Consider the following 26,257-nt stretch of genomic DNA (forward strand, 5'->3'; position numbering starts at 1 on the left):
TCATTCTAGAACTCACTCTACTCTCACTCTCTTTTTACCACTCTAACTCTCTCTATATCCCTCCTCTCTCTCAATCTCTCTCGCCTCCTCAGTTCTTCCTCCGTATCTCTTTCTTACTTCTCTTCTTTTCTCTTTCTAAATCACTCACCACCTTTTTTCTCAAAGCTCTCTCCCCCTAGAGAGTGAGAGAGATGGTGAGGTAGAAAGAGAGGGTCAGAGGGAGTAAGAGAGTGAGAGAGATGGTGAGGTAGAGAGAGATAAGATGAGGAATGATTGAGAGAGTAAGAGAGAGAGAGAGAGAGAAAATAATGAGACAAAGTGAGTAAAGAGCAAGAGAGAAAAAATGCTATTGAAGATAGATCAATAGAGAGGGATGAAGGGAAGGAGGGAGAGTCGGGGTAAGAGAGGGAATGGAAGAAAGATAAAAAAGAAAGAAATAATTGTGAGAAAAAGAGAAGAGGAGAGAATGAGATTGGTGAGAGAATGGAGGATAAGGGACAAAGTGGGATAGGGAGGGAAAAGGAGGGAGGGATAAAAAGATAGAGCATAAGAAAAAAAATGGTAGAGAATAGAGGAGATTGAGAGTAGGAGGGAGAGGGAGACACAGTCAGTGAGAGAGGGAAGAGCAAAAATAGAGAAAATGAGAAGAGAGAGAGAAGAGCTGGAGGTTCTTTCTCTCACTCTCTAAAGCTTCCTTCCTTGCAATCCCTTTCTTCCTCACTCTTTCTCTCTCACTCTCTCCCCTTCTCTATCACACTTTCTCTCCCTCACCCTCTTTTGATTCATTTTTCTCTCTCTCACAATCTATCTACCCCTTTTTTTCTCTTTCTCTCTTTGTCTCTCTATCAGATTGTCTCTTTCTTCTCTTTAAAAAACATACTATTTTCTATCTCAACCTCCCTCTCTCTTTGTTTCTTATCTTCTCTCACTCGCTCTCACTCTCTCTCGCCATCTGATTTCTTTCTCAAACCTTCTAGCTCACTCACACTATCTCTCCTTCTCTCCTCCATCTCCTCTCTCTCTCGCCTCTCTCCCATGGTCTCTCTTTCTCTCTCTCTCTTTTTTACTCTTTCTCTTTACTCTTTCTCTTCATTTCCCTCCACTCTCTCTTACCCTCCCTCCCTTTCTCCCTCTCCCTATTCTCTAACTCTCACTTCTGTTATTATTTGTTATCTCTCTCACTCTATCTCACTTTCTATATCACCCTTCCTACCTCTATTATTTGAGATGTAGAAGTGGGGAGGAACAAAAAGAGAGAGAGAGAGAGATAAAAATGCAATGGAGAGAGAGGGGAGGAAAAAGGAAGAAAGGGAGTGGAAGAGAGTGAGGCTCTCTATTTCTCTCTATTTCTCCTCTCTATTTCTCTCCCTCTCTCTTCCTCCCCCTCCCTTTCTCTCCCTCCCTCCCTCTCTCTCTTTATCTCCCTGTCTCTCTCTGTGTCTCCATTCCTCACTCCCTCTCTCACTCTATTTCCCTCTCTTGCTTCATTTATTTCTCTCTCTCTCTCACTCACAAACACAAACTGTCGCTTTCTTTCCCCCACCCTCCATCCCTAACTCTCTCTCTCTCCGTCACTCACTCTTGCTTTATCTTTGTCACTGTCTCATACTTGAACTCTCCTTATCTCTCTTATTTCTCTCACACACACTTTCTCCCTCTCACGCTCCCCATTCTCTCTCCCTGTCTCACTTCTCCCTCATGTCTCCCTCGCTCTCATTCTCTTTCATGCTCTCTAATTCTCTGTATATCTCTCTCCTAAACTGTTAATCCTCTCTGCACATCTCTCTCTATCTATCATTCTTTATCTGTTTCCATCCCTCTCTCCTTCTATCTTGTTCTTTCTCCCTCTCTATCTAGAACTCCCTCTTTCTCTCACTCTCTCCCTATTCCTACTCTCTCTCCCAGTCTCTTACTTGATCTCTCCTCCTCCGTCACTTTTCTCTCTCATCCTCTCTCTCTAAGTTTAACTCTCTCACACTCTAACTCTCTCACGCTATCCAGATCTCTTTCTTTCTCTTATTATTCTTTCTTTCTCAATCACTCATTTATGTCCTTCTCTCTTATTGTCTCTCTCACCCTCCTCCTTTTATCTTCTTTAGCTTTTTGTCTCTCATGCTCTCTCTCACTCAATTGCTCTCTCACTCTTTTTTTTGCTCTCTCTCCCCTCACTACATTCCTCTCTCTCTCTCTTCTCTCTCTTCTTCCCTCATTTCTATCTCCTCCCCCTCCATTACTCTCTCTCCTTCTTTAGTTCCTCATTCTGATACTACCTACCTTTCTATTTTTCTCACTTTTCTCTCTTTCAATCTCTCACTCTTTAACTCCTACGCTTTGTATCTTATTCTCTCTCTCTTTCTCTATGCCTTTGCTCTTCTCTTTGTCTTCCCTCTTTTGCTCTTATTTTCTCTTTAAATATCTCCCACTTAAACTCTCTCTAAACTCTCTCAAACTCTCTCAAGCTCTCTCTCCTAATCTCTCACACACTATTTTCTCTCTCAACATCTCACACTCGCTTCTTTGATTTTCTTTCTCCCATATTATTTTTGCTCTCTTGCATCATCACTTTCTCTCACCCATCTTTCTTATGCTCTATCTTCTTCCTCCTTACCTCTCACAATCTCTCCCTCTATATCTCCCCCAAGAATGATAGAGAGAAAGATAATAAGAGAGTGAAGTTAGAGGCACAAAAGAGATGGAGAAAGTAAGGGAGCAAGGATAAATATATAGAGTTAGACAGTGAGAGATAAGATGAGAGGAAGGGAGAGCAGGTTAGGAAAGAGGCAGAAAAAAATGAAAGGTAGGGAGAGAGAAAGAGAGGGAAAGATAGTGAGAGAGAATAATAAAAGAGAGAACAAGAGAAGAAAGAGGGAGAGAGAAGGAGGGACTTAAAGTGAGAGTGAGAGTGAGGGCAAGATAATCAGTGAGAGGGGGGAGAGAGACAAAGGGCTAGGGAGAAAGGGGGGAGAGAGCAAGAGAGGATAGAATAGAATTAATGAGAAGAGAGAGAGAGATTGTGAGAGAATTGGAAGGATTGAAGGAGGAGAGGAGATGTAGGAGAATAGGGTGAGAGAGATAAATCAACAAATATAACGAGAGACTGAGAAGGGTGAGAGAGATAAGGAAAGTTATAGAGGGTCCAAAAAAGAGAGAGACAGGGAGAGAGAGTGAGAGAGAGGGAGGGAGAGAAGGTAGGGAAGAGAAAAAGTGAGCGAGTGATGGTGAGAGAGGAGAGAGAAATAGAAGAGTGTGTGAGAGAGATAAACTAAAAGTTAGAAGAATAAACATTTAGAATGGTGAGAGAGAGAGAGGGAGTGAGAGAAGGTGGGTTTAAGAGACAACTTGCTTGAGAGAAGAAGGTAAAACAAGAGAGGAGTGAGAGAGTTAGAGTAGGAGAGGGGTTAAAGTTTGAGAGCAATAGAGAGAGACAGCGAGAGAATAAGATCTGAGAGAATGTGAGAGGGAAGGAGGGAGTGTTAAAAAGACAGAATAAGGGTAGGAAATGGGAGCTATAAAGTGAGGAATAGAGTAAGGGAGGGGGAGGAGAGTGATAGAGAAATGGAGAAAAAGAGTGAGAGAGAAAGTGAGCTATAGATAGAAGAGTGAGAGAGAGAAATAAAAAAAAGAAAAGTTAGAGAGAGAGAATAGAGAGCAAAAGATGAGAAAAAAATTTGAGTTAAAGATAGTGAGGTATAGAAAAAGTGAGAGAGGGAAGAGGGAGATGGAGTACAAAGAATAAAGGAAAAGTGCTAGATATAAAATATGAGAGTAGAAAGTAAGAAAGTGAGTGTGAGATAATGCGATGAAAAAGAAGAGATATGGGTGAGTGAGTGGTAAAGAGAGAAGAGAGTGAAAAAAGAATAAACAAAATAAAGAGAGATGTTGGTATCAATGGGGAGAGAAGGTGAGAGATAGAGAGAGAGAGACAAAGAGAGATATACAGAAAGGAAGGGGAAAGAGAGAGCAAGAGTGAGGAAGTGGAGAGAGAGGAAAGAGAGACCAAGAGAGAGGACGTGGAGAAAGAGTGAGAGAGAGAGAATGAGAGTGAGACGGGGAGAGAATGAGAGAAGAGAAGAGAAAGAGAGATTGAGAGAGAGGGGGAAGAGAGAAATAAGCTAAGGGAGGGAGATTGAGAGAAAAGGAGAGCGCATGAAAAAGCAAGAAGGGTGTGAGTGGTCTAAGAGAGACCTTGAGAGAGCAATAGATAGAGGGAAAAAGCAAGAGGTGAGAAAGCAAAAAGAGAGAGAGAGAGAGGGAGTGAGGATGAGAGAAGGAAAGCAAGATGGAAAAGTGGGAGTTAGAGAGAGGAAGGGAAAGAAAAGAGTGAGTGATGGAATATAAAGAAAAAGAGAGTGCAATAAGAAAAAGTGTAAAGCTCAATCTTCCACTCTCTCTCTATCTAACTACCGAACTCAATCTTCCACTCTCTCTATCTGAATACTCTTTATCTCCTCTCACTTTTCTCATTTTCTCACTACCACCCACCCTCACTCACTTACTACCTCTCCCTCTGTCTTTCACTTCTCAATCTCTCTCTCAGTCCCTCACTCTCTCTTGTTCTCTCCCTTCATTCAATTTCCCTTGCTCACTGTCTCTCTTACTCTCATTCTTATACTCTCTCCCTCTATCCATTTCTCTCTTTTGGTCCCACACTCAATGTCACTTCTTACCTCACTTCTCTCACACTCTCTCTACCCCTCTCACTCTCATAATTCTCTCTCTCCCTATCCATCCTTCCCTCTCTCTCCCACCCTCTCACATTTCTTCTCCCTATCTAATCTCAAGCTCTATCTCTTCTTCACTCTCCCTGCACTCTCTCTATTCCCACATCTCTCCACCCTCCCTCCCTCTCTCTCATACCCTTTACCTTGTCTCTCTACATTTTCTTCTCTCACTCTATCTATTTATATCTCTCTATTTTACTTTTCATCCCTCTTCTCCTTCCCTCTCCGTCTCCCTCTCCCTCTCACTCTAACACATGCTCTATCTTTTCCACACTTGTGTTTCTCCCTATTCTCTCACTCTATCACTCTTGCTCTCTCGCTCCACTCACTTCAAATCTCTCTCTACTTATCTCCCTCTTCTCTTTCACACAAACACACACTCGCTTTCTACTCCTCTATCTCCTTCTCATTCTCATTATCCTCATTTTATTCTCTACTTATCTCTTTCACTCGCTCACTCTTGCCTCTCTCTTTCACTCACACACATCACACACACTTGATCCCTCTTCCCCTCTCTCTCTCTCTCAATTCTTTCTCATACATTCTCTCCTTCTCTTTATTACTCTTTCTCTTGCTCTTCTCCATCTCTCCCCACTTTTTCCCTGGTTATCAATCTTTTCTCTCTCTCTCTCTCGTTCATCTTTATCGCTCTATTTTTGGTAAGGTTTATTCATACCATAACATAAGAACATCAATAAATAGTATACTTGTTGATGGTGAAACTCATAGAAAATAGAATGGCTTCATGCATGAAGTCAAATATACAGTATTTATATAAAAATGTATTAAGGTACCCTCTCTCTCTCAATTAAAGAGAGAACAATGATAGAGATAGAAAGATGAGTTAGAAGGGAGAAAAAATACAAGAAGGAGAGAGGTGACTGAGAGAGAGAGATAAAGAGAGGGGAATAGTGGAAGAGAGAGAGAGTGAGCGATGAAGTGAGATAGAGCTTGATGGTGTGAGAGAAAGAGCAATAAAGATGGGGAGAGAACAAGAGGGAGAGAGAAATAAAGGGAAATAAGCAAGTAAAGAGGGAAAGAAAGGGATGGAGAGAGAAGAGTGAGAGAAAGAAGAGAAATAAGGAAAATTGAGAGAATAGGAGAGACGTATGAGGGATAGGGAGGGAGAAATGACAATAAAGATAGGGAAAGGGATAGAGTGAGAGGCAGGGAGTGGGAGAGAGTGTAAGAGAGAGATAATGAGAGAGGGAGAGAGTGAGAAAGAGAAAATGCCAGTCATGATAGAGAGAGGGAAATAGAGATAGAGGAACATATAGAGAGCGAGAAAGTAAGAGAAAGTGATAGAGAAAAAGATTACGAATGAAGAATGAGAGTGAGAGAGAGGGAGAGAAAGGAAGTCACAAAAGAAGGGCGAGAGCGAGAGATGATAAATTATCAACCTTCTCTAAAACTATCCCTCCATCTTTTTCACTCCTCTTTTCACTCATGCACCATCCCTCCCTCACTCCCTCCCTCCCTCCCTCAAATACTAACCCTCCCTCCCACATAGCTCTCCATCTCTTTCACTCTCCTCTTTCTTAATCTCCCTACTCTCTCACTCTCTTCCTCACTTTGTCTATCTTTTTCTATCATTCGTCTACCTCTTTTTCTCTCTCATGCTCATTCCCTCTCTTTTTTTCAAACTGTCAACATGTTTCTCTCCTCATCCCTAAATCTCTTTCTCACTCTCTACCTCTATCCCATTCTCTCTCTTCCTCCCTCCCCCTCCCTCCCTCTCCCTCCCTCTCTATCTCCATATATTCTTCCTCTTTCAAAGAGATTGAGGATGAGAGAAGAAAGATAGAGGAGGAGAAATAGGGAAGGAACATCAGAGATAAAGGGATAGAGATAAATATAGAGAGATAGAGAACGAGTTAAAGAGAGAACGAGAGAATCGAGACATTGAAAGAGATCCTCAAGAGAGATAGGGAAGGATGGTCGTAGTGAGAGTGAAGGGGGAATCAAAGAGAATGATAGAAATAATGAGAGAGGTGGATGGAGTGAGATAGAGAGAGTGACAAATAGAAGAGAGAGAGAGAGAATGGAAAAGAGAAGGATGAGAAGGGATGGAGAAAGAGATAAAAACATAAAGAGCTATACAAAGAGAAGAAAAAGAGAGAGAGAATATGATAAATAGAGAAAGGGAGAGGGAGAGTGATAATGATATAGATAGAGAGATATAGATATCAAGAGAAAAGAGTGTAAGTATAGAGTGACAAAGAGGTGGGAGGGAGGGTTAAAGGGAGAAAGAGAGGAAATAAGAATGTGGGAGAGCTAGTAAGTGGAGAAAGTGATGGAGTGCTGGAAGAAGATGGAAGGTAATAGATAGCGAGAGTGAGAGAGAAAGTGATAAAAAGAGAGAGCAGGAGAGTTAGAGATAAGGAAGAGAGAGAATGTGAGAGGGAAGAGCGAGGGAAAAATTAGGATAGGGAGGGACAAAGAAGGGGAGAGAGAGAACAAGATAGGGAGAAAGAGATAGCGAGAGGAGCATGAAGAAATAGACAAGAGAAAAAGAGAGAGAGTATATAGGTAGAGAGGGAAAGAGAGAATGAGGAATAAGGAGGGAGGGAGCTACAATGAAATAAGAGAGAAAGTGGGAGGGAAGACCTAGAGAGAGGAGAGAGTGTGGGTGAGAGAGAGAAAGATAAAGTGGGAGGCCTAGATAGATAGAAAGAGACAAGGAGGAGCATGGAGAGAGGTAGGGATAGGGAGGAGAGAGAGTATCAAGAGAAAGTAGATAGAAAGTGTGAGAGATAGATGGTTAGAGCTAGAGGGAGAAAGAAAAAAAGAGACAGAGAGCTAAAAAGGTGAGAATGAGAGTAGAAGAGTAATGGAAAAATAGAAAGAGATGGAGGGTGAGAGATAACGAGATAGAGAGAGATAGTGTGTGTGTGTGTGTGTGATAGAAATTAAGTTAGATGGAGAGAAAAAAAGTATGAGAGAAAGGAAGTAGGAGAAAAAGCAAAAGAGATACATAGCAAGAAAGAGATGCCTCAGTCATTTCCCTCTGTCTAGTCTCTTTATCTCACCTTTCTGTCTACCTCTCATTTTCTCCCTCATTTATGTCTTCCTCAATCACTCTCTCTAACTCTCTCTCTCTTGAGAGTTAAATAAATAATGATCAAGGTAGAGAGAGACAGATTATGAGAGAGGAGGGAGAGTGCAAGAGTTAGAGGGTGATACATGAGGGAGAGTGCAAGAGTTAGAGGGTGATACATGAGGGAGAGTGCAAGAGTTAGAGGGTGATACATGAGGGAGAGTGACAAAGAATGAGGGTTACTAAGAGAGAGAAGAGGTTGAGAGAAAGAGATAAAGGTTGAGAGATAGATAGGGGGAGAGGGCAAGGATAGATAAAAAAGAAAGATTAAGAAAGAGAAAGCAAGCAAAAGAGAAAGATAGTGGAAGAGATGAAGAGATCGAGAGAACGAGAGATAGAGAACAAGAGCATGAGGAGAGAGACAAAGACAATAGAACGATACAACAAGAAAGTGAGGACATAAGAGATAGATAATACAAGAGAGAGGGAGAGGTGGGAGGGAGGGAGACTACGGGACAACAAAGGGACGGTTGTCTCGGGGCTGAGGGGGGAGGGGGGGGGGGGGGGGGAGGGAGGGAGGGATGTCGTGTGAGAGAAAGTAAGACAGAGTAGGAGAGATAGATATAGATAGTGAGAGGTAGAGAGGGAATAAGAGAGGTAAATAAAGAGAGGATGGGAGAGGGAATGAGGGAGGGAGAGAGAGAGAGAGAGCAGTAGGGTGAGAGAATGAGAGAAATGGAGAGGAGAGTGTGTGTTAGAAAGATAAGTAGAATAAGAGAGGTAGACTGTGAGAGAGGAAGGAGAGAGAAAGAGTTAGAGGGTGATACATGAGGGAGAGTTATAAAGAATGAGTGCTAGCAAGAGAGGGAAGAGGTTGAGAGAGAGAGAGAAGGAGATAGAGCTTTAAAGTTAGAGAGGGGATGATAAATAGCATAGATAAAGAAGAAAGAGTAAGAAAGAGAGAGCAAGCAAGAGAGAAAGATAGTGAGAGAGTTAAAGAGATCAAGAGAGAGAGGTAGAGAACTAGAGAGTGACTGAGTGAGAGAGAGAAAAGAAAATACAACAAGTAGGAGAGAACATATGAGATACAAAAAATGAGAGAACATGAGAAATTGATAATACAAGAGGGAGGGGGTGTGAAGGAGGGATGGAAGGAGGGTGAGAGAGGGAATGAGGGAGGGAGATAAAGAGTAGTAGGGAGAGAGAATGAGAAAAATGGAGTGGTAAGGAGAGTATGTATTAGAGAGACAAGTAGAAAGAGAAAGATGAAGGGAAATTGTGAGAGAAGAAAGGGAGAGCTAGAGGGAGAGGCAAGATAGAGAGCATAAAGGGAGTGAGAGAAGAAGCAAGGGAGAGAGAGTGACAGATAGAAGGTAAAAAAGGGAGGGAGAAGAGAGTGAGACAGAAGTAAAACAAGAGAGAGAGAGAGGAAAAGCCTGCCTCCCTTTCCTTCCCTAGATTTTTCTCTTTCTTTGATCTCCTTTACTTCCCTTCTTATCTCCCTTTTCTATCTATTACTCTGTTTTTCAGTCTATCTCGTTCTCTCTCTTTTGTTATTCTCTATTTTATATCTTCTCCCACATTCTCTTACCCTATCTCCCTCTCTAACTTTCACTCTATATCTAACACACTCTATCCCTCTCTCCTTTTTTGTTTTCTCTCTCACTCTCCCACCCTTCCCTTCTCGTTCTCACTAACTATCTTTTCTCTCTCTCTTTCTCTCGCTCTTCTCTAACTCTCTCCCATCCTTTATCACACACTCTCTCTCTTTTTATACCTTTTATGCTCTCTCTTTATCGCTCTACCTACCTCCTACCCTATATCTCTCTCCCTCCTAGTATTTTTGCTCTCTTTCTCACTCTCTCTATTTCCTTCTCTTTCTCCCTCTATGCCTCTCTCATTCTTCTCTACTCTCTTTCACTCTCTCACCAGTCGGTCCTATCTCCCTTCCCCTCCCCTCTCTCTATTTCTCTCTCTTTCTTTACTATCTCATCTCCTCTCTCTCTTTCTTTCCTACCTCATCGTCTCTCTCTCTCTTTCTTTCTCTTTCTCTCTCACTCCTCCCTTCCCCCATCCTACCTCTATCTCTATTATTTTCTTTTATCTCTCTCTTCTCTTTCTTGCTCTACCTCTTGCTCGTTCTCTCTCTCTTTCTCTATCTTTTCACTTGCTTGCCCTCTCTCTCAGTTTATCTGACTCTTTCTCTCTTCTCTCTCTCAAACTTTTTTTAGCTCATATTTTCTAGCTCTCTTTTCTTTTCTCCCATTCTCTCTTTACCTTTCCCACACCCTCCTTCCAACATTCCCTCCATTTTTCACTCTCTCACTCTCTCTCACTCTTTCTTTCTCTCGCTCACTCTCTCTCCAACTCTATCTTTACCGCTCGTCTCTCTCCATCTGTCTTTTTTTCTCACTCTAACACCGACTCTCATATTTCTCACTCTCTCTAATTTTTCACCCTCACATTTCTCTCACTCTATCTATTTCTCACTCTCTCTTTTCCTCTTTTCCTCTTTTCCTCTATCTCTCTCTCTCTCTCCATCCCTTCTTCTCTCACTCATTGTATCTTCCTCTCTCTCATTCTCTCACTTCTATCATTTTATCACTCTCTCTTCTCTTTCTAATCTTTGCTCACTTCTCTCCCACTCTATCTTTCACGCTATTTTCTCTCTTTCTATTTTCTCAAGCACTTCTTCTCGCACATCCTTCTCTCTCTCTTTCCTTTTCTCAAGCTCCCTCTCTCCATCCCACTCCTTTCTCTCCCTCTTTCTCTCATTTTACTCTTTATTCTCACTCACAATTATCTCTCTATATCTTCTCTTTCTCACTCTCTCTCTCTCTCATGCCCCCTCTCTCTCTCCCTCACTTTCACTCTATCCATCTTCTCTCTATTACTCTCTCTTAGTTTATCTCTCTAATACCCTCCATCTCTTGCACGCTCTCCCTCCGTCTCTCTCCCTCACTACATACATATCTCTTTATTTGTCTCCCTCAATTTCTCTCTACCTCTCTTCTCATCTCTTCTCTCTACCCCTCTTATTGCTCTCTTTTTTCTCTCCTTCTCTTCTCTCTCTTCTCTTACTTTCTCTCACTCCCCTTCTCTCCATCACTTTCTCTCTCTCCTACCCTCTATCTCTCTCCTAAACCCCCTCTATTCCTCTCTCTCACTTCCATCTCTTTATCTCACCCTACCTCCAATCCCAAATTTCTTTGTTTCCCTTTCCCTCTCTCACCTTTCCTTTTCCCTCTTCCTAGTTTTCTCTCACACCTTCTTGTTATCTCTCTCTCTCCCTATCTCTTTTACTCTTCACTCCCACTCTCTTGTCCTCTCTATCTCTTTTTGTCTCAACATGTTGCTGATCTCTCTCAAATGCTCACCTTCACTCTCCATCTCTCCCACTCCCTCCCTCCCTCTCTATACTTCTCTCGTTAATTCTCTTCCTCCCTTTGTCTCCCCTTCCTCTCTTTATCTCTCTCACTCTCCCTCTCTCAATGTTTCTCTCCCTCTCCCACAATCTCTTTCTCACTTTGTGACCCTCCCTCTCTTTGTTTGGTCTCTCTCACCATTCTTATCTCATTCTCATAACCCTTCTCACCTATCTCCTCATATGTCCCTTATTTCTCTCTATTATTCTCCCTCAATCTCTCACTGCCAATCTCGACCTCTCTCTTATGGTCTCACTCTCTCCATCTCATCACTTATCTCATTCTCTCTTGCTTTTCACTCACTCTCTCCCTTTCTCTCCCTTGATCTCTCTTTCATTATTCCCTTTATGAGTCTTTTCTCTCTCAACACTCTTTATGTATTCACTCTATCGCCCTCCCTAACTTTTTCTCTCTTTCTCCCTCCCAAGCTCCCTCTCTCCTTGATTTTCTTCTTATCCATCCCTTCCTCTCTCACTCTCTCAGTCTCAACTATTTCCTCAACTTTCACTACCTTTCTCTCTCTCTCAATATCTCTTTATCTATTTCCCTCTCAATCTTATGTCTGCTCTTTTTCTCTTGTGATCTATCCCTCTTCGTTCCAACCTCATTAACTTTCACCACCCATATTCTCTCTCTTATTTATCACTATTCTCTCTCTCTTCCCCTTTCATGTCTTCTTCCTCACTCTCTTGATCACTCCCTTCCTCCCTCACTATCACTCGTTCCCTCCCTCACTCTCTAACTTCCCCTTCCTTGTGCTCTTTTGTTTGCTATTCATCCATCTCTCTCCCATTCCCTACCTATTTGCCTCAGTCTCCCTCTTTTCCCCTTCCATTGTATATATTTCTCTCTTTTTATCTCCCCTTATAAATATATATATATATATATATATATATATACATATCTTCTTTCTCTCTCCCTCTCAGTGTCATCCTCTCTCAAACTTTCTCTTGTGTATGTGAGAGTAAAAGTGCAGAGAGAGTGAGAAACATAGAGATGGAGAGAGAGAAGCAAGAAATAATAGAGAGTGAGATAGAGAGAGTGGGAGAAAAATATAGAGGGAATAGAGAGTGAGGAAATAGGGAGCAAGAGAAAGAATGGTAGAGGGAGAAAGGGCAAGAGGATCATGGGAGGGGAAGAGGCAAAGATAGCCAGAGGGAGGGAGAGAGAGGAAGTAAGCTCATGAGAGATAGAGAGCGAGAGAGAGAGAGAGAGAACATGCAAGTGTGTGAGATGGAGAGCAAGTGATAGATAAAGTGATAGAGAGAGAGAAAATTACATGTAATAGAGAGTGTGAGCAAGAGAAAGAAAAAGAGAGGTAAAGAAAGGGAGAGATCAAAATGGATAGAGAGAGAGAAGTTTGAATGTATGTGTGTGTGTGGGAGAGAGAGAGTTTGACAGAGTGTATGTAAGAGAAGAGGGAACAAAAGAGAAGAGTGAGAGATAGAAAAAGTAAGAGATAAAGAGAGCCAGAGAAGGGGGAGGGGTTGAGAGGGAAGGACGGGAAGAGAGTGAGGAGAGAAAATAAAATAGAGCAGGAGGGGAGAAAGATGGGGAATAGATAGAAGCAAGAAATGAAGCAAGAAAGAAGATGATGAGATGAGTGAAAGAGGGTTTGGTAAAAATAGAAGAATGTATGTTGAAGAGCGAGAGTGTGTGTGCGAGATATAGAATAAAATAGCTTGAGAAAGTTAGAGTGGGAGAGAGGGATATATATTGAGAGAATAAGAGAAAGAGAGAAGGAGAGAAATAGAAGAGTAATTGAAAAATTGATAGAAAGAGGTAGAGAGAGTGATGATAAGATATTGAGAGAGATAAATGTGAGAGTGGAGGAGAGAGACAGAAGAGAGAAAGAGAGGGAGGCAAAAACATATGGAATGAGATAAGGAGAGAGAAGCTGACAAATGGAGAGACAAAACTAGATAAAAAAGAGCAACAAAAGAGAGGCAGGTGTGATAAATAGAGAAGAAAAAGAAAGGGATGGATGGATAGATAGAAACAAAAAAGAGAAAGGTGAAAGAGAAGAGAGAGATAGAGAGAAATAATAAGGGTAAGAGCAAGGGAGCGAGATTAAGATAAAGAGAAAGAGCGAGAGAAGACGGTGTGAGAAAGAGAGAAGAAAGGGTGTGTGAGATAGAGGGAGTTATTATGAGAGAGAGGGAGATAGATAGACAGAGATGAGGAAAGAAAGAGAGCGAGAAGAGTGGAGCGAGAAGAGTGAAAGAGGAGAGGAAAAAAGAAAAAGGGATTAAGATAAATGTGTAGGGGGAAGAGAGATAGTAAGAGGTGGAGTGGGAGTGAGAGAGTGAGGCAAAGAGCAAGCTAGAAAGAGATAGAGAGCAAGTAAAAAAGTGGAGAAAGGGAGAGAATAAGAGAGAGAGATAGGGAGGAGGTAGAGAGAGTGTGTGAGAAATGAATAAGGTGTAGATAGTTGGAGAGAGGGGAGCGAGAGAGTGAGTTAGAGAGAGAAAACTATAAAGAAAAGAGAGAGTGAGGAAAGAGAAAGAAATAGAGAGAATGATAGAGTGAGAAATGAATGGAGAGGGAGGAAAAGAATAAGTGTGATTAAAAGTACAAGAAAGGCAGCAAACAAGGTGGGTGAGAGAGAATAGGATTGAAATAGGGAAAACAAAGAGGACAAGTGAGTGGGAGTGGGAGTAGGAGAAAGAGGGATAGAGAGTTAATAAGAAGGTGTCAGAGAAAGCTAGGAAGAGGGAAAGAGACGATAAGTGAAAGTGAAAGAGAAGTTTGAAAGAAGAAGTTGGCAAAATGGAAAGAGGGGGTAAGATAATTATGGAGGGTGGAAGAGAGATAGTAAGAGGTAAAGTGGGAGCAAGAGAGAAGGGGAAAGAAGCAAAAAAGAGGAGAGTGGCAAAGAAAGATTAAAAGGGAAGCGAGTGAGGTAAAAATAGAGAGAAAGTGAGAATATATAAGAGATAGATGAGATTAGATGAAGAAGAAGAGATTAAGAGAGAGGGGTTGAGAGGGAACGAGGGGAAGAGAGTGAGAGATAGAAAATAAAATAGAGGGGAGGGGAGAAAGATGGGGAAAAATTTTTACCTAAACCTTTTTTTCTTACTTTATCAATTTTCTCTCTCACTCCCTTTCACTCTCTCACTCTCTCTCACTAGCTTTCTAACTTGCATGCTCTCTTTTCAACCCCTCCATATCTCTCTTCCAATCCAACCCTCAAACACTCCCATCCTATATCCCTCTTTCTCCCCCTCTTTATCCCCCTTCCTCTTTTTTTCCTTCTCCCTCCATTTCCTCTACTCTCTTTATCTTCTTCAGACCATTCTCTCTCCCTCCCACTTTTACTCTCTCCATCTCTCTTTCTCTCTCTCAATATCTCTCTCTATCTCAATTCTCTAACACTCTCTTTCCTTCTCTCCCTCTTTCTCTCTTTCCTCTCTCTTTCTCTCCCTCTATCTATCTCTCACTCTTTCTCAGTCCCTCTCTCTTTCATCTCTTTATCTTCCCTGCCTCCCTCTATCTCTCTCTCACTCTTCCTCTATTCCTCTCTCTTTTTTTCTTCTCTCTATCTTCCCTACCTCCCTCCCTCCCTCCCTCACTTCCAATCTCTCTGTCTTACTCCCCCTCCCACTTTTACATCCATTATCTCTTTAACTCACTCACCCTTTGTCCCTCTCTCTTTACCTCTCTTATCATCTCTCTCACTCTATCTTTTTTCTCTCTCACTCTCTATGACAATCTCACTCTCTGTCACTCACTTTTTCTCTCTCTCCCAATCTCTCTCTTTCATGTCCTCTCTTTCACTCTGTTCTTTTTTCTATCTCTCCTTCATTCCAATCCACAAACACTCCCTCCCTAATTCTCTTTTTCTCCTCCTACCTATCTCCTTTCCTCTATATTTCCCTCTCTCTCCATTCTCTACTCTCCCTATGATCTCTCATATATTTTCTTTCTCTCATTCCCTCTTAACCTCCTCCATTTTTTCTTCTTTCTCTTTCATAACTCTCTCTCTCTTTTTCTCCTTTTTCTCTCTCTTTTTTTGCTCTATTTCCATTTTTATTTCTTCTTATCTTGTTTATTTTTCTCTCTTTCCTTAATTTCTTTGCTTGCTTTCTCTTACTTACTCTCCCTCAGTTGCTTTTGCTCTCTCTCATCTCTCTCGCACCACTGTCTTGCAATCTCTACATGTCTCTCTTTCTTTCTATCTTTCTCTCTCTCTATCTTACCTCAAACTTTCCCTCTCTCCCACTCCCACTGTCACTACCTCTCTCCATCCCTCTTTTTATCTCTTTCCATCTCTCACACTCTCTCCCTCCCTCCATAACTCACACACTCTCTCCCTCACTCTCTTTCATTTTGTTTGACCCTACCTTTCTTTTCCCTTTCAACATACTTATCATAATTACTCTATCCCTTTTTCTGTGCCCATCTTTGCCTACATCTCTACATTTCTCTCTCCTTTTTTACCCTCTCTATCTCTCCTCACTCTTTACCTCTTTCATCTCTCTCTTCGTCTCTCCATCTCCCTATCTCAATCTCTTTCACTTTCTTGTTCATTCTATTTCTCTCACATTCTCTCTCCTCCACTCTCTTGCTCTCTCTCTTACTCTTTTCACTCTCTCTCCCTCCCTCCCACAATCCCACTCTCTTTGTCTCACTCTTCCTCCCTCCTTCAGTTTCTTTATGTCTTTATTCCACTCTCCCATCCTCCTTCTCTTTTTACGTCCCTCTTGCTCTATCTTTTTTTTACTTTATCAGTACTCTCTTATTCTCCTTCCTCTTACTAACTCCCTTCCTCTCTCTCTCCCTTTCTCTCTCTCTCTCACACTCCATCTCTCCCTGTTTTACAATCTCACTTGCTTCATATCTTTAGCTCTCTCTTTCCTTACTATTCTTTTTCTATATTGCTCTTTTTCTCACCATCGTCGATTCTTGTTACCTCCATCTCCAAAATTTCACCCATACTCTCTTCCTCTATATGTCTCACTCATTGTTCTCTCTCTCGACTCTCTATCTACTATTCTCGTATATGTGTCTCTCTTTTCTCACACTCTCTTTTCTCTTTTTACCTCTCTCTTGCTCTATCCCTCTCTTATCATCTCTCTCATTCTATCTTCTTTATCACTCACTCTCTATTACTCTCTCTCTATGCTACTCATTTTTTCATTGCCCATCTCTCTCTTTCTTGCCCTCTCTCCCACTCTCTGTCTCTTTCTCAATCTCTACCCCATTATAACCCTCAAATGCTCTCTCCTTACAGCCTTTTTTTCCCTCCCTATCTCCTTTCCTCTCTCTCTCTATTTCCATCTCGCTTCCTTCTCTACTCTCTACCATCTCTCATACATTTTCTCTTATCTTTCGATCTTTACCTCTCATATTATCTCTCAAACTCTTTCATTCTTTCTTCTCTTTCTTCTTTAAGTCTCCCTCAATTTCTCTCCCTTTTCTTTCACTTTCCCGCTCTATTACCATCTTTCTATCTCTTCCTCTATTCCTCTCTCGCACCCGTCTCTATCTTTCCATAGCTCGCTCTCCTGCTTTAACTATCCTTCATCCCCTCAATCTGAACCTTCTCTCTCGCCCACTTTCTACCTCTCTCCTTCTCTCTTTCTCTCACACCTTATTGTTATCTCTCTCTCCTTCTATCTCCTGCTCTTTCTCCCTCACTTATCCAATCTGGAGAGCCTTATATCACTTACCCCATTGCTCACTCTCTCTCACCTACTCTCCTTCACTTGCTCTCGCTCTCTCTGATGTGCATATATGCAAGACAGGACCGGGGGGATAGATGTTCTTATTAGAAAACCGGATGTGCTATGCCAAAACAGAAAAAAATTGATGGAAATTCTTATGAGATGCAAAAAACTAAACAATAAAATCGTACCAAGGCTGGAAAAAATTGAATTATATGTAGAACCTGATGTAAAATGGATGGATGGAGGTAAACCTTGACCCAATGCTCAACGCAAATAAGAATGTTGGTATAAGACCATAACCTTATGCTTGAGATGAGGAAAGAACCTTGGTATAATGGAAGACCCCATAAACTGGGTGGAAATCTGCTTGATAAGTCGAGAAAGAACTCCTTAGGCGATGACTTAGAGTTCTGTTGGAATCCTAAGAAAATCGTGAGAGACAACCCAAATGCAAGTTTTTTTGACAAGAGTCAAAGTCCCTTTCTCATTTGACATAAGGCTTATATATAGGCTAAATCTTACAAGAAAATAAAAGAGAAGATAAAATATTTTCTAAAATAAATGAAAAACTACATCAAGTTGGCATGCAAGCCATTATTCAACCACAATAAAAAAAATACAAAATATTCAGCCATAATAATATGTCTCATTTTTCCTTGGGTTTCGAATAAGCTGACAAATCTTTGTGGCTCTTTGTCCTTAGATCATAGGAATTGGCTTGAGTCCAAGTCTCATGGATTAATCCATTAAGAGATTCTTCCACCCTCTTTGCACAACATCTAGTAATTGGCCCACATGGAACTTGAACAAAATATTCTCTTGAAGTCATGTCATTGTCATCCATGCTATCATTTGCATCGTTCCCCTCCTCTTGAAAAAAATTTGTCCTCAAATCAATACCTGCATCAAAAGGACTTAAATTAGTAACATTGAAAGTACACTCACATTATACTTATCTGGTAGATCCAGCTTGTAGGTGTTGTCGTTGATACGCTCAAGTACTTGGAAAGGACCATCTCCTCTTAGAAGTAGTTTAGAATGCCTTTGTTCTGGAAATCTTTCCTTTCTCAAGTGTAACCAAACCCAATCTCCAGGTTCGAAGATCATTTTATGTCGTCCCTTAATGGAATGTTTTTCATATTGCTTTGTTCTTTGTTTAATATTCAGTCTTGCCTTCTCAAGTATCTGCTTTACAAACTCAACATTTTTCTTACCATCCAAGTTAACATGCTCAGAAACAGGTAATGGAATTAAATCAAATGGCGTTAAAGAATTAAAGCCATAAATAATTTCAAAATGTGAAAATTTAGTAGTAGAGTGAACAACCCTATTATAAGCAAAATCAAAATGTGATAAACAATCTTCCCATGTTTTGATATTTTTCTTTATGACTGCCCTAAACAAATTAGACAATGTCCTATTTACTACATCAGTTTGACCATCGTTTTGTGGGTGACAAGTAGTAGAAAACAATAATTGGTTCCTAACTTACACCACAAGGTCTTCTAAAAGTAACTCAAGGACTTAGGATCTCTATTATAAACATTTGTTCTAGACATACCATGTAAGCTTATAATCTCCTTAAAGAACAAATCTGCAATATTAGAAGCATCATCAATTTTGTGACAAGGAATAAAATGTGTCATTTTGTAAAATTGATCCACCACCACAAAAATTGAATCCCTACCACATTTAGTATTAGGCAAACCTAGCACAAAGTCCATAGAAATATCAATCCAAAGTGCATTAGGAATTCGTAAAGGAGTATACAAATCGTAGGTTTGCACTCGAGATTTAGCTTGTTGACATATGACACACCTACCACAAATCCTCTCGACATCCCGCCTCATGTGTGGCCAATAGAAGTTTTCCTACAAAATAGCTTAAGTCTTTGCAACTCCAAAATGTCCCATTAATCCCCCTCCATGAGATTCCTATACAAGCAATTCTCGTAACACATAACCTATTTTCTCAAAATAGAAATCCATCATGTTTAAAGAATTTACTGCAAGCAATTTTATCACAAGCTTGATATTTATTACAAAAATCATCATCATCAAGGTATAAATCTTTAATATGTTCAAAACTTTCCTACAAAATAGCTTAAGTCTTTGCAACTCCAAAATGTCCCATTAATCCCCCTCCATGAGATTCCTATACAAGCAATTCTCGTAACACATAACCTATTTTCTCAAAATAGAAATCCATCATGTTTAAAGAATTTACTGCAAGCAATTTTATCACAAGCTTGATATTTATTACAAAAATCATCATCATCAAGGTATAAATCTTTAATATGTTCAAAACCAAGTAACTTTGCATGAAGAGTAGATAGTAATGCATACCTTCGAGAAAGAGCGTTAGCAACAACATTTTCCTTAACTTGCTTGTATCGAATGTCATAAGGAAATGTCTCAATAAACTCCACCCAACGAGCATGCCTTTTGTTTAGCTTGGGTTGATATTTCAAGTGCTCAAGGACTCATGATCAGTGTGAATCAAGAGCTTCTTAGGCCAAAGGTAGTGCTTCCAAGTTTCCAAGGCTCTAACCAATGCATACATCTCCTTCTCATAAGTTAGATAGTTTAAGGTGGCCCCACTCAACTTTTCGCTGAAATAAGCAATTGGTCTTCACTCCTACATAAGCACAGCACATATGCCAATACCTGAAGCATCACATTCAATTTAAAATGTTTTAGAAAAACTAGGTAAAGTCAAAACAAGGGCGTGGGTAAGTTTTTTTTTTATCAGATGAAATGCATTTTCCTACGGTTCTCCACACTTGTACCCAATGTTCTTCTTGATTAATTCAGTGAGTGGTGCAACTATGCTACTATAGTCTTTCACAAATCATCAGTAGAAACTACCAAGTCCATAAAAACTACAAACATTGCTTATACTAGTGGGACTAGGCCACTCATGTATAGCACACACCTTTTCTTCATAAACCTGTATACCCTGCGCACTCACAACAAATCCTAAGAAACAAAGTTTATTGGTGCAAAAGGCACAATTTTCCAAGTTACCAAATAACTTTTGTTTTCTCAAAACATATTAAACAAGTTTTAAATGTTCAACATGATCCTTCAAGTTTTTCATATATATCAGAATATCATCGAAATAGACCACAACAAATTTTTCAATAAAAGCTCACAAAACATGATTCATTAGTCTCATGAAAGTACTAGGTGCATTAGTCAAACCAAAAGGCATAACTAACCATTCATACAAACCATATTTTGTCTTAAAAGCAGTTTTCCACTCATCACCTTCTTTCTTCCTAATTTGATGGTATCCACATTTTAAATCAATCTTAGAGAACACACAAGATCCATGTAACTCATCTAGCATATCATTAAAGAGAGGAATAGGGTGTCTAACTTTATCATAATATTGTTGATGGCTCGACAATCCACACACATTCTCCATGACCCATCCTTCTTAGGAATTAGAATTACTGGAACAACACATGGACTCATGCTCTGGGAGGCACAAAGATGAAAAGGAGAGGTGATATAATGAGAGTGCAGAAGTGCGAGAAACGTTTCCTCGGGATTGCTTCTATAAGCTGGTTGGTTGGGAATGGTGGCTCCTGGTAAAAAATCAAATTGATGCTAAATCCCTCAAATGAGTGGCAAACTATGTGGAATATCCTCAGGAAAGACATCTTCAAACTCTTGCAAAAGAGAAACAATAGAACTAGGCAAAGTATTGTCATATTCATTAGTGTTTAAGAATGCCTCTTTGTAAAAAAGTACAATCATTGGTTTATTTAAAAATAATGCTCTATTGATTTCAATTGCCTTTGCATAAAAATTCTTTTGTTTTCTTTCTTCGTTTCTCTTAATGGCTGCATGTTCCATTTCTTCATTTTTCTCATTTGGGTCAGCCTCTTTATGTTGATCACTCCTTTTCGTTTAACAATAATCATTTTGCAATCTCACTTGATCCTTGTAGACCTCCTTTGGTGTCATTGAAATGAGAGTGATAATTCTATCATTGACTTCATATGAGTATTTATCAGTGAAACCATCATGTTTAACTCATCACTCAAATTGTCATGGTCGGCCTAGTAACTAATGGTCTGCTTGCATTGGTACTACATCACACAAGACTTCATCTTCATATTTTCCAATACAAAATGAGACCCAAACCTACTTGTTCACCTTCACCTCATCACTATCATTAAACCATTGCAACTTGTAAGGCCAAGAATGCTTAATGGTTGGCAGTCCTAGTTTTTCAACCAAAATAGTGCTAGCATAATTAGTACAACTTCCTCCATCAATGATCAAACTACATACCTTATTTTGTACATGGCACCTAGTGTGAAAACTATTTTCTCTTTGAATTCCCTCATCAACCTTGGTCTGCACACTTAAAGAAGCCCTTCTTGTGACTAACAATTCTCCCGTAACCGCATATTCTTCACATTCAATGTCCTCTATTGGTGGTGTAGATTCAATTTCTAATTCTTCATCAGTCTCAATCTCTCCATTGTCCCTCATCACCATGATTTCTTTGCTAGGACATTGGTTGGCTATATGACCGCGGCCTTAACATTTAAATCATTTAATGTCTCGATTTCTAGAAGTGGAAGGTTCAATTTTCCCTTGAGTTCCTTGGTTGATTTTCTCTTATCTTGGCTCAGGTTTGGACTTTGCAAATGATTTGTCCTCTTTTTTCTAAAAATTTGGCTTCCATAAAGAACCCACTAGTTGACAAACATGGGCCACCTCTCCTCTTGAGCTGTTGTTCTACCATGATGGCCACATGTAACATGTCCTCCAACTCCACATAATGTTGCATTTCCACTCTTTCTTAGATTTTTGGGTTTAAACCATTTAAAAATCTAGCCATAGTAGCTTCTCGGTCCTCTTCTACATTAGCCGAATCATAGCAATCTCCATCTCTTGATAGAAATCTTCCACACTTTGATTACCTTGCCTAAGCCTTTGTAACTTCTGATATAACTCTCGATAGTAATGACTTGGCACAAATTGCTTCCTCATAACAACTTTCATTTCTTCCCATGTTTTTTATGGGATGTTCTTGATTTCTTCTTCTGCTCAACATTAATTGATCCCACCAAACAATAGCATAATCAGTAAATTCAATTGCAGCCAATTTCACGTTCTTTATTTCGAAAAAGTTGTGGCAGTCAAACACTAATTCCATCTTCTTCTCCCATTCAAGATAGGCTTTAGGATTATTTTTGCCTTAAAAAAAGGAATGCGCGTCTTAATGCCTGCCAAGCAAGAATTTGAAATTAACAACTCAAATCAAATTCTAAATTACTACAAATAAGAAAAATATGAAATGCTAAAAAAAACATTGGGATGATGATAATGAAATATGAATTTGATATCTTGAATCAAAACAAAAGCACTACTAAACTGATTCGGACAATCATAACAAGAACAAGAAATGATATCAAGAACAACAAGAATATCAACAAAGAAATAAAAATAACAAGAATTTAACATAACAAGATCACATCAAGATGATCTATATTTCAAGAAACAAAAATAACAAGAAATGAAAATAAAAAGTTCACATCAAGAACAGCATTTATCATAAAGAATATGAAGAAGTAGATGATTTTAACAATAACATGAACACTGATTTGGACAATTTCGATAATAAATAGAACAACTGATATGAAAATAATGGGACAATCACATGAGTAATAACGATGTGAATATAAACAAGAACACAATTATGGAAGTAGCTAATTGAAGAATTAATTACGAAATGAATAACAATTTGGATTACTTAGTAAAAATTGGAAATAGACCAAAAATTGGACATAAGTAACTAGAAAATAATTAATCTCATTAATTACCTAGAAAAAGAAACATCCAACAAGAACACAAAAGCCGAACAAGAAATCTATGTGCTCAAGAACCGTGAGGCTCTGATACCAAACTCAGGTGAATATATGCAAGAGAGGACCGTAGGAATTGATGTTCTTATGAGAAAACCGGATGTGCTATGCCAAAACCAAAAAGAATTGATGGAAATTCTTATGAGATTCAAAAAAACCAAACAATATAACAGCCCCAAAGCTAGAACAAACCAAATTATATGTAGAACCTGCGGTAAAATGGATGGATGGATGTAAACCTTGACCTAATGCTCAATGCAAACAAGAACTTTGGTATAAGACCACAACCCTATTCTTAACGTGAGGAAAGAACCTTGGTACAATGGAAGACGTGACAAATGGTATGGAAATCCGCTTGATAAGTTGGGAAAGAACTCCTTAGGCGATGTCCTAGAGTTCCGTTGGAATCCTAAGGAAACTCCGGGAGACAACCCAAATGCAAGTTTTTTTTGGCAAGAATCAAAAGTCCCTTTCACATTTGACATAAGACCTATACATAGGCTAAATATTACAAGCAAATAAAAGAGAAAATAAAATATCTTCTAAAATAAATGAAAAACTACATCAAGTTGGCATGCAAGCCATTATTAATGCAAGCTATTATTAACCACAATAAAAAAAACACAAAATCTTTAGCCATAATAATATGACTCCTTTATCCTTGGGCTTGGAATAAGTTGACAAATCTTTGTGGCTCTTTCTCCTTAGAAACCAGCAATTGGCTTGAGTCCAAGTCTCCTAGACTAATCCATTAAGAGCTTCTTTCACCCTTTTTGAACGACATCTACTAATTGGCCCACATGGAACTCGAATTAAATCTTCTCTTAAAGTTGTGTCATTGCCATCTATGCTATCATTTGCATCACTCTCATCTCTCATAACCCTTCTCTTATCACTCTTTACCTATCTATCTCCCTTCTATTCCATCTATCCTTACCTTCACCTCTCTATCCCCCTTTCTCACTCCCTCACACTCCCTCACTCCCTCTCTCCAGCTCAGTCCCCTACTCCTTCAGTCTCTTTCTCCCTCTCTGACCCTCTGTCTCGTTTCTTCCTCTCCATGCTTATCTTATTCTCTCTCCACCCTCACTCTCTCCCCAACTCTCCCCTACCTCTCACTATATCACTCTCCTTTTTTCTCCCACTCTTTATCTCTCTCTTTCCTCTTTACCTCTTATATTCTCTCACTCTCTCTCGTCTCTCCATCTCTTTATCTCCGTCTCTTTATCTCTTTCACTTGCTTGCTCACTCAATCTCTCCCCCTCTCTTATCATTTCTCTCTTCTTGTCTCTCTTATCTCTATTAATAGTCTTCTCTCTCTTTATCTTACTCTCTTCACTCTCCCTCCCTCCTTCTCTCACTCCCTTTCTATGTCTCACACTCCCTCCCTCCATCTTTTTTAACCTCTATCTCATGTTCTTTCTCTATTACCTTGCTCTAATTCTCTCACACTCTCTTTGTCTCTCTCTCTCTCACCATCTTTATCTATCTATCTCTCTCTCTTGGTCTCTTTTTCTTTCTATCACTCTCTCGTGCTTGATTCTCATTCCTTCCTCTTTCTCTCACTCTCTTGTGCCCTCTCCTTCCCTCCCTCCTTCCCCATCTCTATCACTCGCTCACTCTCCCCCCTCTCTCCCTATGCCTATAATCCCTCTCTTTCATCTTAATCTCTTCTCTATCTTCCCCTCTTCTCTCCCATTCTCTATACTCACTCCCTCCCTACTCTCTTATCTCTCTCTTGTTTCTATAAATTTAGCTCCCTCTCTCCCTCTCTCAATACTCTCTCCTCTCACAATCTCTTCTCTCTCTTGCTCCCGCCCACTCTCTCACTATTGCTCTCTCACTTTTACTCACTCTATCCCCATTTTTCCTTCATTCTTTCTCTCTGGCCATTTTTCAATCTAAATCTTCCTCTCTCTTTTATAACTATCTTTAGACTCTCCCTCTCTCATTTCTCACTTACTTTTTTTCTCTTAACCTCCTTATTTGTTTCTTTATCTCCCCCAAATCACCTCTTTATTTTCTCTCTTTACTCCACTCTCTTTTTCTCTCTCACTCACTCTCTTCCTCCCTCCTTCCCTTTCTATCAAGCTTGCTCTCACCCACACACTCTCTCACTTGTTTCCGATTTTTCCCATTTTTCTTCTCTCTCACTCAGATGTGTACTCCCCACTTTCTTTCTCTCCTTATATCTCTCTTTTCACCCCACTCTCTCATCTCTTTTATGTATCATTTGTCCTTTGTCGCTCTATCTTCTCTTTGTATCTCTCACTCCGACTCTCTGTACCTCCTCCTCTCGCTCTCTAACTCTCTTCCTCTCTCTAAAACCCTCCTCCTTCTATTCCTCTCGCTCTAACTTCCTCATGGTCTTTCTCTCTCTCTCTCTCCATTCGACCCTTTATCCCTCACTCTCACTTATCTTCCTCCCTCTCTCTCTCACTTCTATTTTTCTAGCAATACTCACTCCCTCTTTCACACTCTCTAGCTCCTATGCTCACTCGCTTGTTGTCTCCCACTCTATTTTTTCTCTGTTTGATCTTGCTACTCTTTTTTTCTTTCTATTATTTTTCTCTGTCCCTTTTTCTCCCACCCTCCCTCTAGCTTTCTCTCCCTCTCACTCACACGTTATTTTGATTTCTTTCCCTTTATCCTTGCACTTCCTCCCTCTCTCTCATTCTCTCTTGCTCTGTCTCTCTATCATCCCTTTGTCTATCTTACTCTCTCTCTCTCTTGCATGCTCGCTATTCTCTATCTCTTTATCACCCTATTACTCTCCCTGTCTCTCTCTTTTCATCTCATTATCTCTCTTAATTCTTCTTCCTATCTCACCAACTTTCTCTGCTCCTCTTTCTTTCTCCTCTCCTCCACCTCTTTCTTGCACTCTTACGCTTTCACTCACTCTTACTTTATGTCTTGCTCTTGCTCTCTCTTCTCTCTAGCTCTCGCTTGTGCTTCTTTCACTCTCCCTCTCTATGTCATCCTCTCTCACACTTTCTCTCTCCCCTCCTCTCTCTACCCTCTACTCTCTACCTCCTATATATCCTCTCCTACTCTCTACCTTACTCTCTCTCCATTTCTTATTCTCTCTCTTTCTCACAAGCTTTATCTTTATTTCTCCCTCTATCATTCTCTCTCTATCTTTCTCGCTCTCTCTTCATTTTCTCTTCTCTCTCTTCATTTTTTTGTCTATCTCATTTGCTTACTCTATTGTACTCTCTTTTCTCTCTCATCGTTCTCTTTTTTAACCAACTCTTTTTCTCTCTCATTCTTCTCTTTCTCTCTACACCTTCCTCTCATCTATCTCTTCATCATCTCTTCATCTCTCCCTCATACACCACTCTCTCCCTCTCCATTTCTCTCTCTCTCCTTCCTCTCTTCCTCAATTTCTCTCTTCTCTTGATCTCTGTTCTATTCACTCCCTCGCCATCTCTCTCTTTATCTTATTTTGTTTCTCATCCTCTCTCTAACTCACTTTCATTTCTTATTTCTCTCCTACTCTTTCTATCTCTTTCTCCCCT

General features: G+C 40.1%; 1 long non-coding RNA gene across 1 annotated transcript; it reads right to left on the minus strand.

Moving 5' to 3' along the window:
• Nucleotides 1-17,438: 17,438 nt before the first annotated feature.
• On the minus strand, nucleotides 17,439-23,159 carry LOC110036181. The gene is made up of 3 exons (XR_002295214.1): nucleotides 23,053-23,159; nucleotides 19,198-19,518; nucleotides 17,439-17,752 (listed from the first exon to the last, which is right to left on the minus strand). It is a non-coding gene; the product is annotated as an uncharacterized LOC110036181 (long non-coding RNA).
• Nucleotides 23,160-26,257: the final 3,098 nt, after the last annotated feature.

Source organism: Phalaenopsis equestris, unplaced genomic scaffold (genome assembly GCF_001263595.1).
Source record: "Phalaenopsis equestris unplaced genomic scaffold, ASM126359v1 Scaffold203408, whole genome shotgun sequence".
Classification (NCBI taxonomy): Eukaryota; Viridiplantae; Streptophyta; class Magnoliopsida; order Asparagales; family Orchidaceae; genus Phalaenopsis; species Phalaenopsis equestris.